The sequence below is a fragment of the Podarcis muralis genome, chromosome 5 (assembly GCF_964188315.1).
Source record: "Podarcis muralis chromosome 5, rPodMur119.hap1.1, whole genome shotgun sequence".
NCBI classification, from domain to species: domain Eukaryota; kingdom Metazoa; phylum Chordata; class Lepidosauria; order Squamata; family Lacertidae; genus Podarcis; species Podarcis muralis.
Window position 1 is genome coordinate 60,603,154 of NC_135659.1, and position 13,297 is coordinate 60,616,450.

The 13,297-nt window shown below is 42.8% G+C and overlaps 1 protein-coding gene across 27 annotated transcripts in view; it reads left to right on the forward strand.

Annotated features, from left to right (window-relative positions):
• The window catches only part of NFASC (neurofascin), a 187,104-nt gene that overhangs the window by 23,991 nt on the left and 149,816 nt on the right, over positions 1-13,297 (forward strand). Inside the window, exon 1 of one of the 27 annotated variants that reach the window (XM_077928980.1) lies at positions 5,875-6,282. The exons of the other annotated variants lie outside the window; for them this stretch is intronic. The gene's annotated coding sequence lies outside the window, so the exon portion shown is untranslated. Of the gene's footprint in view, positions 1-5,874; positions 6,283-13,297 lie in introns of those variants that run through there. 27 annotated transcript variants of the gene reach the window in all.

Consider the following 13,297-nt stretch of genomic DNA (forward strand, 5'->3'; position numbering starts at 1 on the left):
CATAGACATTCTCTTCTTTTTAACCTCCTTTGTATTTTGTGTTTCTTAAAACCTACCTATATATTTCAGTCGACCCTTTTCTTCTTTCCATGATATATTAGTTATTCTAGTGTAACCTTTTTTGTTCTGCGTGGGGCTGTTAAATCTATTTTGTAAGTGTATTTTGTATCTACAGTATATTATAAGCAGTAAATCTATTCTGTAAGTGCTAACAATTCAAAACTATGCAAGTCTACTAGGTCAGAATGGCTTTTTTTTTGGACGTATTGAAACCTTCATCCATTAAAATCAGGCACAGCTGCAGTACTTGGCATATTCGGACAACAGTCATACCCCAGACATGCTGGCAGGGCCTACTGAGTTTGACATTACTTCCTGCTGCCATGGGGCCCTTACCTGACACTGCTGCTCACCTGACACTGCTGCTAACACTCACCATTGCATTGGGGCACAACGCTGCACTCGCTCCCCTGAACTTCCTTACCCCAATGGGTGGCACTTCTGGACCGGTCTAAATTTTCTCAAAATGCAGTGTTTAACATTGATGTCAAGCATTTTATTTGGGTAATTTCAAATTGTGGCTAGCTGCAATGGATCAGAGCTAAGCCAGTGCTAGGATATGTGAGGTGTGGGGCTGGGTGCAGCAGTGCTAGGCAGGGGTCCAGACAACTTCACAGTGGCAATTCTGGATGCGGCCCAGGTTGGCACCCGCAGGCCCATTACTACTACCAAATTGAGGGCCCACTCAGGCCCTGTCAGCTGTCTTAATTAAATTTCAGGAGCCTTTAAAATGTCACAGTCATTGCAATCAACCCAGGCTGTACTTTCGAAATAGCCTTCTCTGCAGTGATGAGCGACACAGGGATGTTAGAAGTCTGCCCCTTAACTTTGAAATTTGTATCCTGGAGAGGTCCATCACCATGTCTGTGTGAATTGCTCAGTTGAGATCAAAGCCATCTGCACATAGAAATGTGATGCTGGTGCTTCTGAAAACTGTTTAGCCCTATGCATCTGATAATTAGATGCTGATTACCAACATGTTTAAGGTGACACTTGGGAGTTCAACATATTTTTCCACCCCCACAGCTTTGATTGACACTGAATTCTTTATTGCTTACTTGCTTTGATTTTGCTTTTGTCCCTCTCACATAATTGTTACTTACAGTACAGAGGAACTGTGGTAACTGCATTCTGGTTAAAATATGCATATTTTCCTTTTGACAATATTCAAGGCAGGCAAGATTACCTTCCTCCCCAGAACTTTGCCTGATCTTAAAAATATCCTTGCAATAAGTACGTGCTAACCATTGACTGCCTATATATAAATACAGGCTGGAAGCATTTAAAAGAGGCTTTTTTACTTCGCTTGTATTGGGCACCTAAGCATTAAGGTTTAAATGTCACATGTGGCTGAATGTAATTTTGCACAATCAATAATTTTGTCAGCTCTGTTTCTAGCCTCTTGCTGGTTTCCATAGATACAGATGGGAAGTGACAGGTTCTCATTGTCTGTGTTGACCCCATTGTAACCTTTTGCTCCTGGACTTCCTTATTAGGGAATATGCTTACTTTGCTGTCTGAGTTCCCTCCACCACCGCCACCCCCATCTGTATCATGCTTATTTTGATTTTCCTTCAGATTCATCCAGGACAAAAGCACTAGCTAAATCTGCCCTTGCTTGTTTGCTACAGAAACTTTTGGACTGACATCTGGTGTCACTATGTGGTTTGGATACAGTGGTAGGGCACAGTTGTAACTCCGATAGTGCTGTCACCTTGATAATGACTCCTGTTACAAAATTGTGTTGAAATTGTAATGGCACAGTCGGTTACCTCTGTTACATTCCAGCTATACCATTAATGTATGGAAGCCACAATTCTGTTGCCATGCTCACCATGTTGAGTGTTCTATCAACCTCTAATAAGCCTATGGAGAAGAATCCCAGAGTATCTCTCTAGTTCCAAGCTTTAATCTTTGCATGCAAGTAATATATATTGATTTGTTGAAGAATATAGAGCATACCCCTAATGGCTGCTGCACACAAGTCTATTTTTTCATTCTTTGTTGGGAAAAACTTTACCCAAGCTATGTGGCAAATTCATCTGTTGTCTACTACATGTGCATGCAGAAGGTACACTTGTTGGGACATGGCTTCCTGCCACATGTAAGCACAGCTCATTTGCTTGATGCGTGGTGTGTTGTGGTATGTACACAAAAACCATGCAGCATGCTTACACCAAATGGATTCCAGTGTAAAAAAGGAGGGAGGAGACTTTTGGTGTGTAATTTTCAGTGTAAGCTGTAGAACTAACGAGATGAAGTTTCAAGAAGGAAGGAGGGATGGAGAAGTCCACTCCTTTCCTTATCCTGCTCACAACTATCCCTCTCATCCATTCCCCAAACAGACAAGCTGGGCTCTCTGCACAGAAGTGAAGGTGAGAAGGAGTGGCTTTATCATTCTTCTTCCACTTATCCTCAACTCTCTCATCCATCACTGAGACCATTGCCTCAGGTATATAAAGAGTCGTGGCAAAGTCTGTTATTCCAAACCATGCCCTTCACCCTGTTATCCCAAACTGAAAAAGACAGAGACCTCTTGATCCCGAGAAGGAGGTAAATAATGTTCCCACACATACATTACCAAGACAACTTTTGTTATTAGGCAGGATATAAACACATGCACATAAATACATATCAGCTATATTTTAAAATGGCTGAGGAGGAATAGCCTCCCCTCCTGCCAAACCTGGGGTTTGAAAGTGAAGGAAAAGATGTCCCATGCTTTATATATGAAGTGGTTTGCTTTGGGACATCACTGAAATGTGTGTGGAGGTGTTTAAACTCGTTTCCTATTCATGATAGCACCAGTTAATAATCCAGCTTCTTGTTTAGGGACGGGTTTCAGTTTTGTGATAGTACAAAAGTGTTATGTGATCTTAGCAACTGGCTTACATGCAGACACAGACACACATGCAGCCCATCAACTTTGGTGGGTATGGTAGAGTGAAGTGCCTGCAGAGTTCTGGTCCTTTCCCCAACCCTACTTCAAAATGATTTTAATTCTATGGATGGTCATCTCTGATGGGCTCTATAGTTGCATCCTGCACTACAGATTCTGCATTGGAGTCTGTGTGTGCTGGTGGTGGTGGGGGGTCAAAGATCCTTTCAACTTTGTGATGCTCACTGCATCTTCATGTCCCTCACATGCACCTGTTTCTACCCCCCCCCCACTTATTTCTGGAATTTGTCTCCATACATAAGCAGCATACCATTTTTTTAAGGGGGTGAGAATCTTCTTGACATACTGACCAGAATGTTGTTGTTGTTGTTTAGTCGTTTAGTTGTGTCCGACTATTCGTGACCCCATGGACCAGAGCACGCCAGGCACTCCTGTCTTCCACTGCCTCCCGCAGTTTGGTCGAACTCATGCTGGTAGCTTCAAGAACACTGTCCAACCATCTTGTCCTCTGTCGTCCCTTTCTCCTTGTGCCCTCAATCTTTCCCAACATCAGGGTCTTTTCCAGGGAGTCTTCTCTTCTCATGAGGTGGCCAGGGTATTGGAGCCTCAGCTTCAGGATCTGTCCTTCCAGTGAGCACTCAGGGCTGACCAGAATAGATAATGGTAATTTAAAATTAACACTCAGGGATCATTTTCACAATAGAGGAACATGCATAGAAGCCTTTATTGCAGCACTGGATACTTAAAGAGTACCCTTTGCTTGTAAAAACCCTCTTAGCTGCCAGTCCTGTCCCCACCCTACCCCTGGTCCATCACGTCAGTGTAGAAAAGGTAGCAGAGGAGGGAAACTGATGAACAAGAGGGGTGGCAATTTTGGATGAAGTCTGCCAGGCTGGGTTTTCCTGAGTTTGGGGAAATCCTTGGGAAAAGCCTGTGCTTCCCCCAAGAATTCTAAAAAAGAGACTTGGAGAGACCTAACCCATTCCAAATTGAGGTGAGTGGATATTGCTATTACTGTACTTGCTCAGTATGCTGACATCAGTGCCAGGGGAAAGGTTTCCTTTTTTTTTTTTTTTTTTGGCAGTTGGTCCTGGGTCAGTGCACAAACATTTAAGTGTTTGAAAAGCTGCCAACTATAACCGAGGGGCAGTCCTGTTTGGGCTATATTTGCTCCTGCTGTGAAGCAATTATCCTTTCATTGTCTCTTAAAGCCTCCACTGTTTTGCAATGCTGTATGACTTAAAACACTTAGCCAGCTTGGCTGTGCAGAGTGTCCTAGGGCTGGAGCACTGCAATGCTCTCAGAATATTCCCCTATCAGCTTTGCCAGCAATGCAGTAAGTGATTCAGCAGAATAGCTCCAGTGCAGAGAAGTACTGCAAGGAATTGGATGAGTCTTTTCCTATGTGTCCATGCCCAGGATCTTGTGGACCCCAGCATGTTTGCATTTGCTTGCAGTTTTAGTCAGCAGCCTTTCATGTTTTAATTGTGCCTAAGCCCTATTGAACTCAGTGGGCTGACTTTGAAATAAGCATGCACAGCATCAGGCGGTTAGTGCTTACATTTACACTTTTTTGTTTTAAACCCTATTGGGTAATTTAGGCACAGACCTTTCCCCAATCAACTGTGTGAGCAAGACAGTGGACTCTTTAAAGGAGTTAAAGGGCCACTATGCTGATGCAGCCAATGCTATAACAGTAACTCTTTAAGAGTTCTAATTGTCTGAGAGTCAGTGGTAAGTAGTGATGCATGTTGTGATGGGAAGCTGTACACTTTTGTCTGGAATATGAGTCACACCTACCTGCATGGGTTGGGAGCTAGAAAATCCATCAGCTGGGTGCAAGCAGCTTAGATTTTGGTCACCAAAAGCTGCATTAAGGTTTTAGGGAACTCATTATACTTTAGAACCAACATTTGCTGCTTTTATAGCCACTGTACCCCAGACAACCTGCATAAGCTATATCATAGAATCATAGAATTGAAGAGTTGGAAGGGAACATGAGGATCATCTAGTCCCATGCCCTGCAATGCAAGAATATACAGCTGTCCCATAGCTGCAACCTTGATCAAACCTGCAACCTTGCAACCATGGCGTTATCAGCACCACTTAGTACTGTAGCTTGCCAGCATCTGGTAGTGGAGACTAGGAGAAAACTCAGCCTCCTCTGTTGCCTGCTGCTACAAAAATTGCAGTGGTTCCATAACAGAAACACAGCAGCAACAAAATGGTGGCCAGTTTGGCATTTGTGTGTGCTGCCTCTCCATGGTAAAAACTTCCAGTGTGGTCACAGGTTCAAATCACTGAGAGAAGAATCACTCAAGATGAGCATCTCTGGATGAATAAAGACCAATAGAAGAGTTTATGGCCAATCCAGTAATTGATTTTTTTGAAACGGGGACAGCAGTACAGCTCCCTCTTCTGGAAGAGCAAAGAAGACAGAAATGTCTCAAGAGAACTAGTCTAGTGAGCCTCTCATATATTCTCTTGGGTGGGGGCTCACAGTATTATCCAGTGATGATCAAAGGGCCTTGTTGTATGGCACAGCTCTGCATACTTTTGAGAGGCCTATGAAAATGAGACCTGCCACCCTCTCCTCATAGTTTAACTTCTGCATCATGTTTTCTGTCCTCTATGATTCCTTAGCTTCATAAACAGAGCTGGTACAAAAAGGAGACGGCATCTTTTGGAACAAGAGAAAATAGGCTGCCGTACAAGGATCTCTGGCTTGCACTGTGCAGAACATGGGGACTGGCCCTAGCTGGCACTTGAGCCTGTTTTCAGCTGACTCTGAGAGAAGCATAGAGTGGGCAGTGTCTTGGACTACAACTCCTGCATTATTCACGAGGGAAATCCACAGAGAGGGAGGGGAGGAGTAAACAAGGAGAGTGTGCAATAGCTGTTAATACGTGGCCTGGTGTGCTCTCTCATTTGCTGTGGCACTTGAAGGTTTGGTGGGCTTGAGATAATGAGCCTCTATGTAAGCCACAGAGGAGGAGGGATGGTGAGCAGAGAGTAATTTTTTTCCTTCCCAGCGGCAGTTGCATTACATCTATATTTGACCCTGGAAAAAGTCTGCTCGGTTTTCACAGCATCTGAAGGCCAGAGGTCTGCTTCCTTGGAAACAGTAAGGAGCAGCATTTTTCACCCACCTGAGCAGCTTGGAGGTTTCCTTGGTCGTCTTAGCAATCATGACTGAATTATTCCTTGCCTCGCCTGGAGGACCATCACTTTTGGGATAAAAGTGACTGGAAGACAATTGAATAGCCCTGGCAGGGGAGAGAGAAAGAGGAGGAGAAATGGCTTAATTGTGAAAGGTGACAAAGGTAGGCTGGTCTGCTGATTTGATACCAAATTCTTGGAGATGTAGATTAGATTTGAACAGGTGCTATAAGATGAAATGATGTAGAAGAGTAAGTGAGCAGTTGGTTGGTCCAGTACCTCTATGCCAGCATCCTCTAGAAGGAAGCACTGAAATATTGTGTTGTGGCCTCTCATCCAGTCTAAACAAAAGATTAGAGCTGGAGTTTTCTAATGCAGCTGTGTCTTTAGCATTGCTTGAGGAAACCCAATGACAACATGATTTCTGATTTTGTTTTGCGGCAATAGTTTCATTTTAGTTTCTTTGCTTTTTCTGTGGTTGCTAGCATTGCACTGTGCTCTAGCACTGTCAATAAAATTAATCCATATGTGTCCCTCCCCCTCCCTCGTGTTCTTGTCCTTGAATCTCTCATTGATTTATTGCGTGTCTTCACATGCACCTATTTGAATCCAAAGTTCTGCTGGCAGATAGGGGAGAAATGCATTTGGGTCTTTGTTATCTGATGGGGAAAGCAGAAATAATTTGATTGTTGTGTAACTTTGATTTTCCAGTCATGGTAGAAATGGCAATATATCTTTAGAGGTACAGTGGTTAAAATACTGATTTAAGGGAACACAGATGCAAACCTCAGAGCTAGAATACTTATAGATCCCCCCCCCCCAGCTACATTTTTAGAATAAAATGCAAGATGAGGTATGGTGGCAGGGGAATGTCCACTTTCTTCCTCTATGCCTGAATATTTTGCTTTAAAACTGAAGATTTTACTGAACTCTGAATATGTTACCCTTCCTATAAAAAATATATGCAGCCTGGGCTCCCCCCCCCCCCATAATTAAAAAACGCTCAGAGCTGATGGGAGTCGCTAGACTCTTGTAGTCTGCTTGCCTTTTTGTATTCTGCTGCTCTTCTATTCTTGTAACTTTGGCCCTTTTTTACTGTATTATAAGCTTCCCTGAGCTTTTAAAAGGAAAGGCAGGCTATAAATGTTTTGAGTGGATAAATATTTCTGAATTATGGCAGGTTTTTTCAAAGAATCGAACATGTTGGCATCCTTCTGCTTTGTAACAACAATAGAGGTGATCAGTAATGAGAGGCAGGAAATTTCCCATTTCTAAAAATGTGTGGTTTCATAAAATGAATAAGTAATGTAATGAATGGGTACAATAGCAGTCAAAGTAGACAGCTTCAAAGTTGTAATTAACTTCTTCAGGTGACTGATCTTAGGAGAGCATGCTTGCCTGCGTAAATAAGGGTAGTTCTTTGGGTGGGCTCAAATAAGTGCCTTAACATTTTCGTTGCCTTCATATTTTTTAAAAATGTAAAGAAATGTAAGCTTGTCGTATCATATTTAAGTATTCTAATAAAATACTTTCTAAGAGAAGTTATGCACTTATTGACTATATTTGAATCACACAAGTAAGTGCATTTTATGGATTCCCCCATGCAATGCTTCAATTATATGTTATTGCCAAAACATAAAATAAAACTTGAGACATATACATCATACTTTCCCCCCTTTTTTCTTTTTAAGGTAAGCATGTTAAAGCAGACCCCAATCAATTTTAATCCAGCAGAAGCCCAATAAATTTAGGGCAGCAGAAACATCTTCAGAATTTTCTCAGATTCAAAACTTCTCAGAAAACCCACATCACTGGATAGTATAAAAGCAGTTTTGAGGCAAAGGGTCATGGAAATGAGTAGGAAGCTTTGTGCCAAGTGTTTCTTCCAAACTATATGGATCAGATTCTGTGTGATTGAAAACTATACAGGAAGTCTAACTTGGGTTCACCTCAGACCGCTGTCTGTTGGTTACTTGATATGATGATCCATATGTAAGAAAACAGGAGTATAATGGAAGGTAAGCTGGTTAGCACATGGGGTTTTTTTTATTCTTCCTAGGGCAGCTGTATTATTAACTTCTCCCTACTCAATAAATAGATGCTACTGATGAACATGCAGTTGTGCAGTACATTTTAAAATAGTTGTATCTATCCCAGCAGGTAGAATCTAGCTACTATCTTTTATTCTACCTTAAGAAGTGCCTTTCCCATAGCAATCTGCCCATGCCCTTAGGTCATTTGCTGAAGTCTTTCCCTATGTCATCCTTACCAGAGGAGAAGTAAGTAGCAACAAGAGAAAGGGCCTTTCTGTGTTTTTGTTTGACACTCTTGGAGTCCATCCTGCTTTCTTTTAGACCCCAGGAAAAAACATTTTTGTTTACCTATTGTCGGCCTGTTGGTTGGGTATAAATGGAGGAGGGGAATGAAAAAAAGGCAGCTCTGTATATGGAAGTTTTTAGTTTTGATGTCTTACTGTGTTTTAATTTGTTGGAAGCCACCCAGAGCGGCTGGGGCAACCCAGTCAGATGGGTGGCAAAGAAAGAGAGAAAGAAACAAACAAACGAAGAAAGAAAGAAAGGTGATGATGATGATGATGCATCACAATAAAACATACACACATGAGAAACATAGGACTTTTCTCTTTGGGGAGCGAGTGACTGAGAGGCATAACAAATCTATCTTGAAAACACATAGGGAATAGGGCAATTCATTTCGCGCTAGATAGAGATCAGCCAAAGGGGGGACATGAAATCTCTTAATCAGCAATTGCCTCTGGGTTCTGCCATCTGTTCTGACAGGTGCCACCCTTTAGCTCCCAGGCTTTGCTCCCTGTGTCTCAGGATCTGAGCCCCAGGACATCTGGCAAGCCTGGCTAGAACTGTTCTAGCAACAGCTGTGCATTGAATACAACGGGTCCCATTTCCTCCAGAAAAACTAGTCAAATGTTGAATATCTTAATTTGATGCCTCCTGAAAATGGGTTCTTGCATGCTGTTCTTTCTTTCATAATGTATGTCATGACTGTGCCAAGCAAGAGCTACTAGTGCCAGTGCATTGTAATGGGTGTTGACTGCTCCTACAGCTAGGAGAACGAATTTTAGGTTTCTCAATTCTTAGGGTTGGTAAGGGTTAGTTCAGAAAGTCAGTATACCCAGCCCTCCTAGGTTTGTTACCGCTTCAGCAGAGCCGGCCCTCCCATGACACAGGGTGGAGTGCCTGCCCACTCCACTTGCTTCTGCCACCAAGAGGGAGGCGTTCTGGTGTGCGACATTGCTGCTCATCTCCCCCCCGCTCCCCAGGCAGAGAAGCCGGGCGAGTGCCAACACCTGGAGGAGTGCTCCAGCTTCTGCCAAGTTGGGCGAGTGCTGGAGCTCAGCAGTGGAAGTGGGTGGTGGTGGGCGGGGCCAGGAAGCGGCAATTTCCATTTTGCCTCAGATGGTGAAATGGGATGGGCTACCCCAACACTTCAGAATACATCTCACTTTAATATTTATTCTTTTTTGTAAGCACAGCCTGGGCTATGACTTTCCACCAGCTGCCACTCCCTTCCTGTTTGAATTTTCCCTTTTTCTCTGTTCCATGTCCTTCCAGCCATCTTTTTCGATTCTTCCCCTTGCAAGCAGTTGTTTAAATCTGAACCTTGAAAGCAGAATAAACATGTTTGTATGCCAAAAAGAAACAGAAAAAAAGAATGTAGATGGGAGACAGCATATCTAAATGCTCTGTTATACAGTGGTACCTCGGGTTACAGATGCTTCAGGTTACACTGTGCTAACCCAGAAATAGTACCTTGGGTTAAGAACTTTACTTCAGGATGAGAACAGAAATCACGCAGTGGCAGCGGGAGGCCCCATGAGCTAAAGTGGTACCGCATGTTAAGAACAGTTTCAGGTTAAAAACGGACCTCCGGAATGAATTAAGTTCTTAACCTGAGGTACCACTGTATCATAAAGGGCTTGCAAAAGAGAAACTGAGGACATTGGCAGAAAATTCTGGGTTTGACATGGATGAAACATTCATGGAGTAACTTGTCCTGTCAGCTGATTACTGAAGTGGGAAAGCTCTAAATCAGCCCCTACACTTATAGGTTCTTGTTAAACAGTTAGGGTTACTTTTTTCTACCTGCTATCTCTATTCTCTACTTTAACTATATTTTATTGTTTTATATTTTGTGTTTGATGCAGGCTGTAAGTCTCTTGACTGTCTCTCTACACCAATAAACCAACAAGTAAAAGCAGTTCATAGAACTGAGTTGCTCAGGGTATAGAAAGCTTTAGAAATAAATCTTAAATCTTCCTAAAAGGATTGAGGCATGCTGCCCCAAACTGAGACACTAACTGGGCAAAGCAATTTGAAAGTTGCTGCGTTTTGGTCTGATTTTTTTTTTAACCTGTGCAAGTGACAAACTTTACTTTTCTTTGAGATTCACTGCCATCCAACGCATTCCGCAAATAATAATTGCATGTCACAATGCCATTGTTTTGAAAGCGGTCTCCAATTATACTTTAGTTTCATGTCTCTGATTGGAGCAAAGGCAATATGAACTATTAATCATACCTTAAGCGAAAGGAGTTAGATATGGTGTGGGGGGAGTAGGTGAAGTACATGGCAGTTTTCCTTGCCCATTTCATTAATGAACCATTCATGTGTAACTTCTGCAAGTGCAGAAGGAAAGGAAATGGTATTTTCAGAAGGTGTTAATAAGAAGTGCTGATTGGACCACTGGGATCAGAGGTGCTGTGAGCACATTCTATAAAATAGTACAAAAGAGCTTGGGTGGTAATTATTCTTCAGACCATTCAGTGCTTGTGTCTTACTGCCTGACCCTGTTAGCTATCCAAGCACAGCAACTTAAGGATCGTGTTCTAGGTCCTAGTGCCAGGACATAACTGAAGCTTCTAAGCTAAGGCTTGGGTCCATCCATCAATGCTCCATTAGAGCACTTGTATCTTTTGATATTGGGAGGAAGGTTTCTTTCAGTGCCTTTTCTTGGCCTCTTTGCATGGTCTGCATGAGCCATTCTGGTATTCAAGAGCCAAGGAGCCAGGTGTGAACATGTGGGCCCAGTCATAGGGGTAACGAAGCACATGGAGGTTTCCTGGCAGGCATGTTACTTAACCACGGAAAAAGACTGGGCACTCTGGCTATCAGGGTTTACTCTGAGCTATGGGGTGCCAACAGGATATTCTGGGCTCTGTACACTGTATGTGGATTGGGCCCTCCACCTCACCTGCAGTCTGTTGGCAAGAACTGCTTCTTGTGTATATATTAGCACAGGTGCCTCTAGGCACATTGTGACTGGGATCTCAACGGCACTGTGTTTTGTAATGTTCTCAAGTCACCCTGTAAACAAAGTGTGGGATTCAGTGTCACACTGTTCCCATCATTCCATCTGCACACACATTCCAGATTGCCAGATGAAAGGATATTCCTTTCCTCCCTGCACACTGTTCTGGGGGTTCTCCCAGTGCCCCTATAGCTAAATTCAGGGGACACGGGTGAAGAGAGAGGGGAAAGCCCCATTGCATATGTGGAATTCCTTGCACAGGGCTTCTTCTGACATGGCTGGTTAGGTGAATCCTACCCAAAGTTTTTAAAAATGATCTATTTTTTAAACAGGAGAAGGGACTGGAGATTGAGGGTCCAGAACAAAGGACTCAGGACTCGGTTCCCCTCACTGCTCTCCCAACAATGGACCTGTTTCCTAGGACTGAAGAGCAGTGAATGTTAGTACATTAAAAGTAGTACACCTCTTTGCCTTCAGGCTTAGAAGATAGAAGATAATTAGGTATGGCCTGGCATGCTTTACATGTCTTGCTATACATTGGACATGTCTTATGTCTGATCTTTGTAAGCTGTTCTGGGAACCCTTCTGGCTAAAGAGCAGGGTACACATGACTTTGAAGAATGAGACCAAGGTCCATCTAGTCCAGCTGCCAACTTTCAGTTTCTGATGTTGGACAGCCAGGTACCTTTTAATACTCAAGAGTGAGACATGGTGTTGATGTCCGTTCTTTGTTGTACTTTTGAGTCTGAGCAAGAATCTCTCATTCCTAATTGTTTTGGCTAAAGATCATTGTTAGACATAATCCATGATGGATTTTAGTGGCAATGGTGCACATTGCAGTTTGCACCAAGATAAATGAAGCTTATCAAGGCACCTGGCATGGAATCATGTTTATTCTGTTTTTTTCAAGCCATGTAAACCTGAAGCCCCCCCCCCCCCCAGTAAGGAACTGTGTTTGTTAATTGGAGCAGGGATGGAAAGGCCTTCAGTCTTTTGAACTTTGTGTGGTAAACCCTCATTCATTCTCTAATGGCTGTTATCTATGCGTTACCACAGGGATTACCTAACTGGACATTCCTGCATATGGAAAACTAGTATTTCTGGGAGAAAGTGCAGCTAGAGCCTTCCTGACAGCTCAGTTTTCTACGTGCAGGAAATTTTTGTGCATGGAGAGAAGCATTAAGTCACATATGCCTCATCTAATTAAGGTTCAATTATGAATTAGGCAGCATTGCCTGATTCTTTCCTCTGCGTGTTTTCTTTCCCACCCAAACCAGTGTGGGCAAGTTGCAGACAGAAAGAAGAACACTTGGAAATATTGTTGCCTTAATTCTTTCCCCTCCAGTCTTTTCTCAGCATCACAGACCTGTTTATTGAGACAGTGTCATCATAAATCTGTGTTTAGAAAAGGAAGTTATTGACTGTGTACACATTACTGTTTACTCTGGCTACAGTGCATTTCCACTGCTTGTTTTTGAATTCATGTACACATATTGCCTAAGATCCAGAGTTATACTGTAGTTTCTTGTACAATACTATGTTTTTATGTGGTTTCCTTCAATCCAACATGAGCACGGTTTCCTTATTCAAGTTGCATGAAATCCCAGGTGTGTCCATTTGTGAAGACTTCCTTTCCATCTGTATTTCTGGGGGCAGAGGCAGGGCAGGGAAACCAACCAGGCAGTACCATCAGGTGAAGACACCATCACCTAGTCTCTACCCATTGGTATGGGTGACTTCAGTGCACATGAACCCATGCTGCAAGCAAATTTGACTTGAAATGCAGTGAGAAAAAACAACCTTGCTTCATTTTAAGCCGGTAAAGTGTACACAGCCAATGTCTGTCTGAATTTATATCTTCAGTGAAGGGGTTCTTTTTTTGCCTGAATAGCA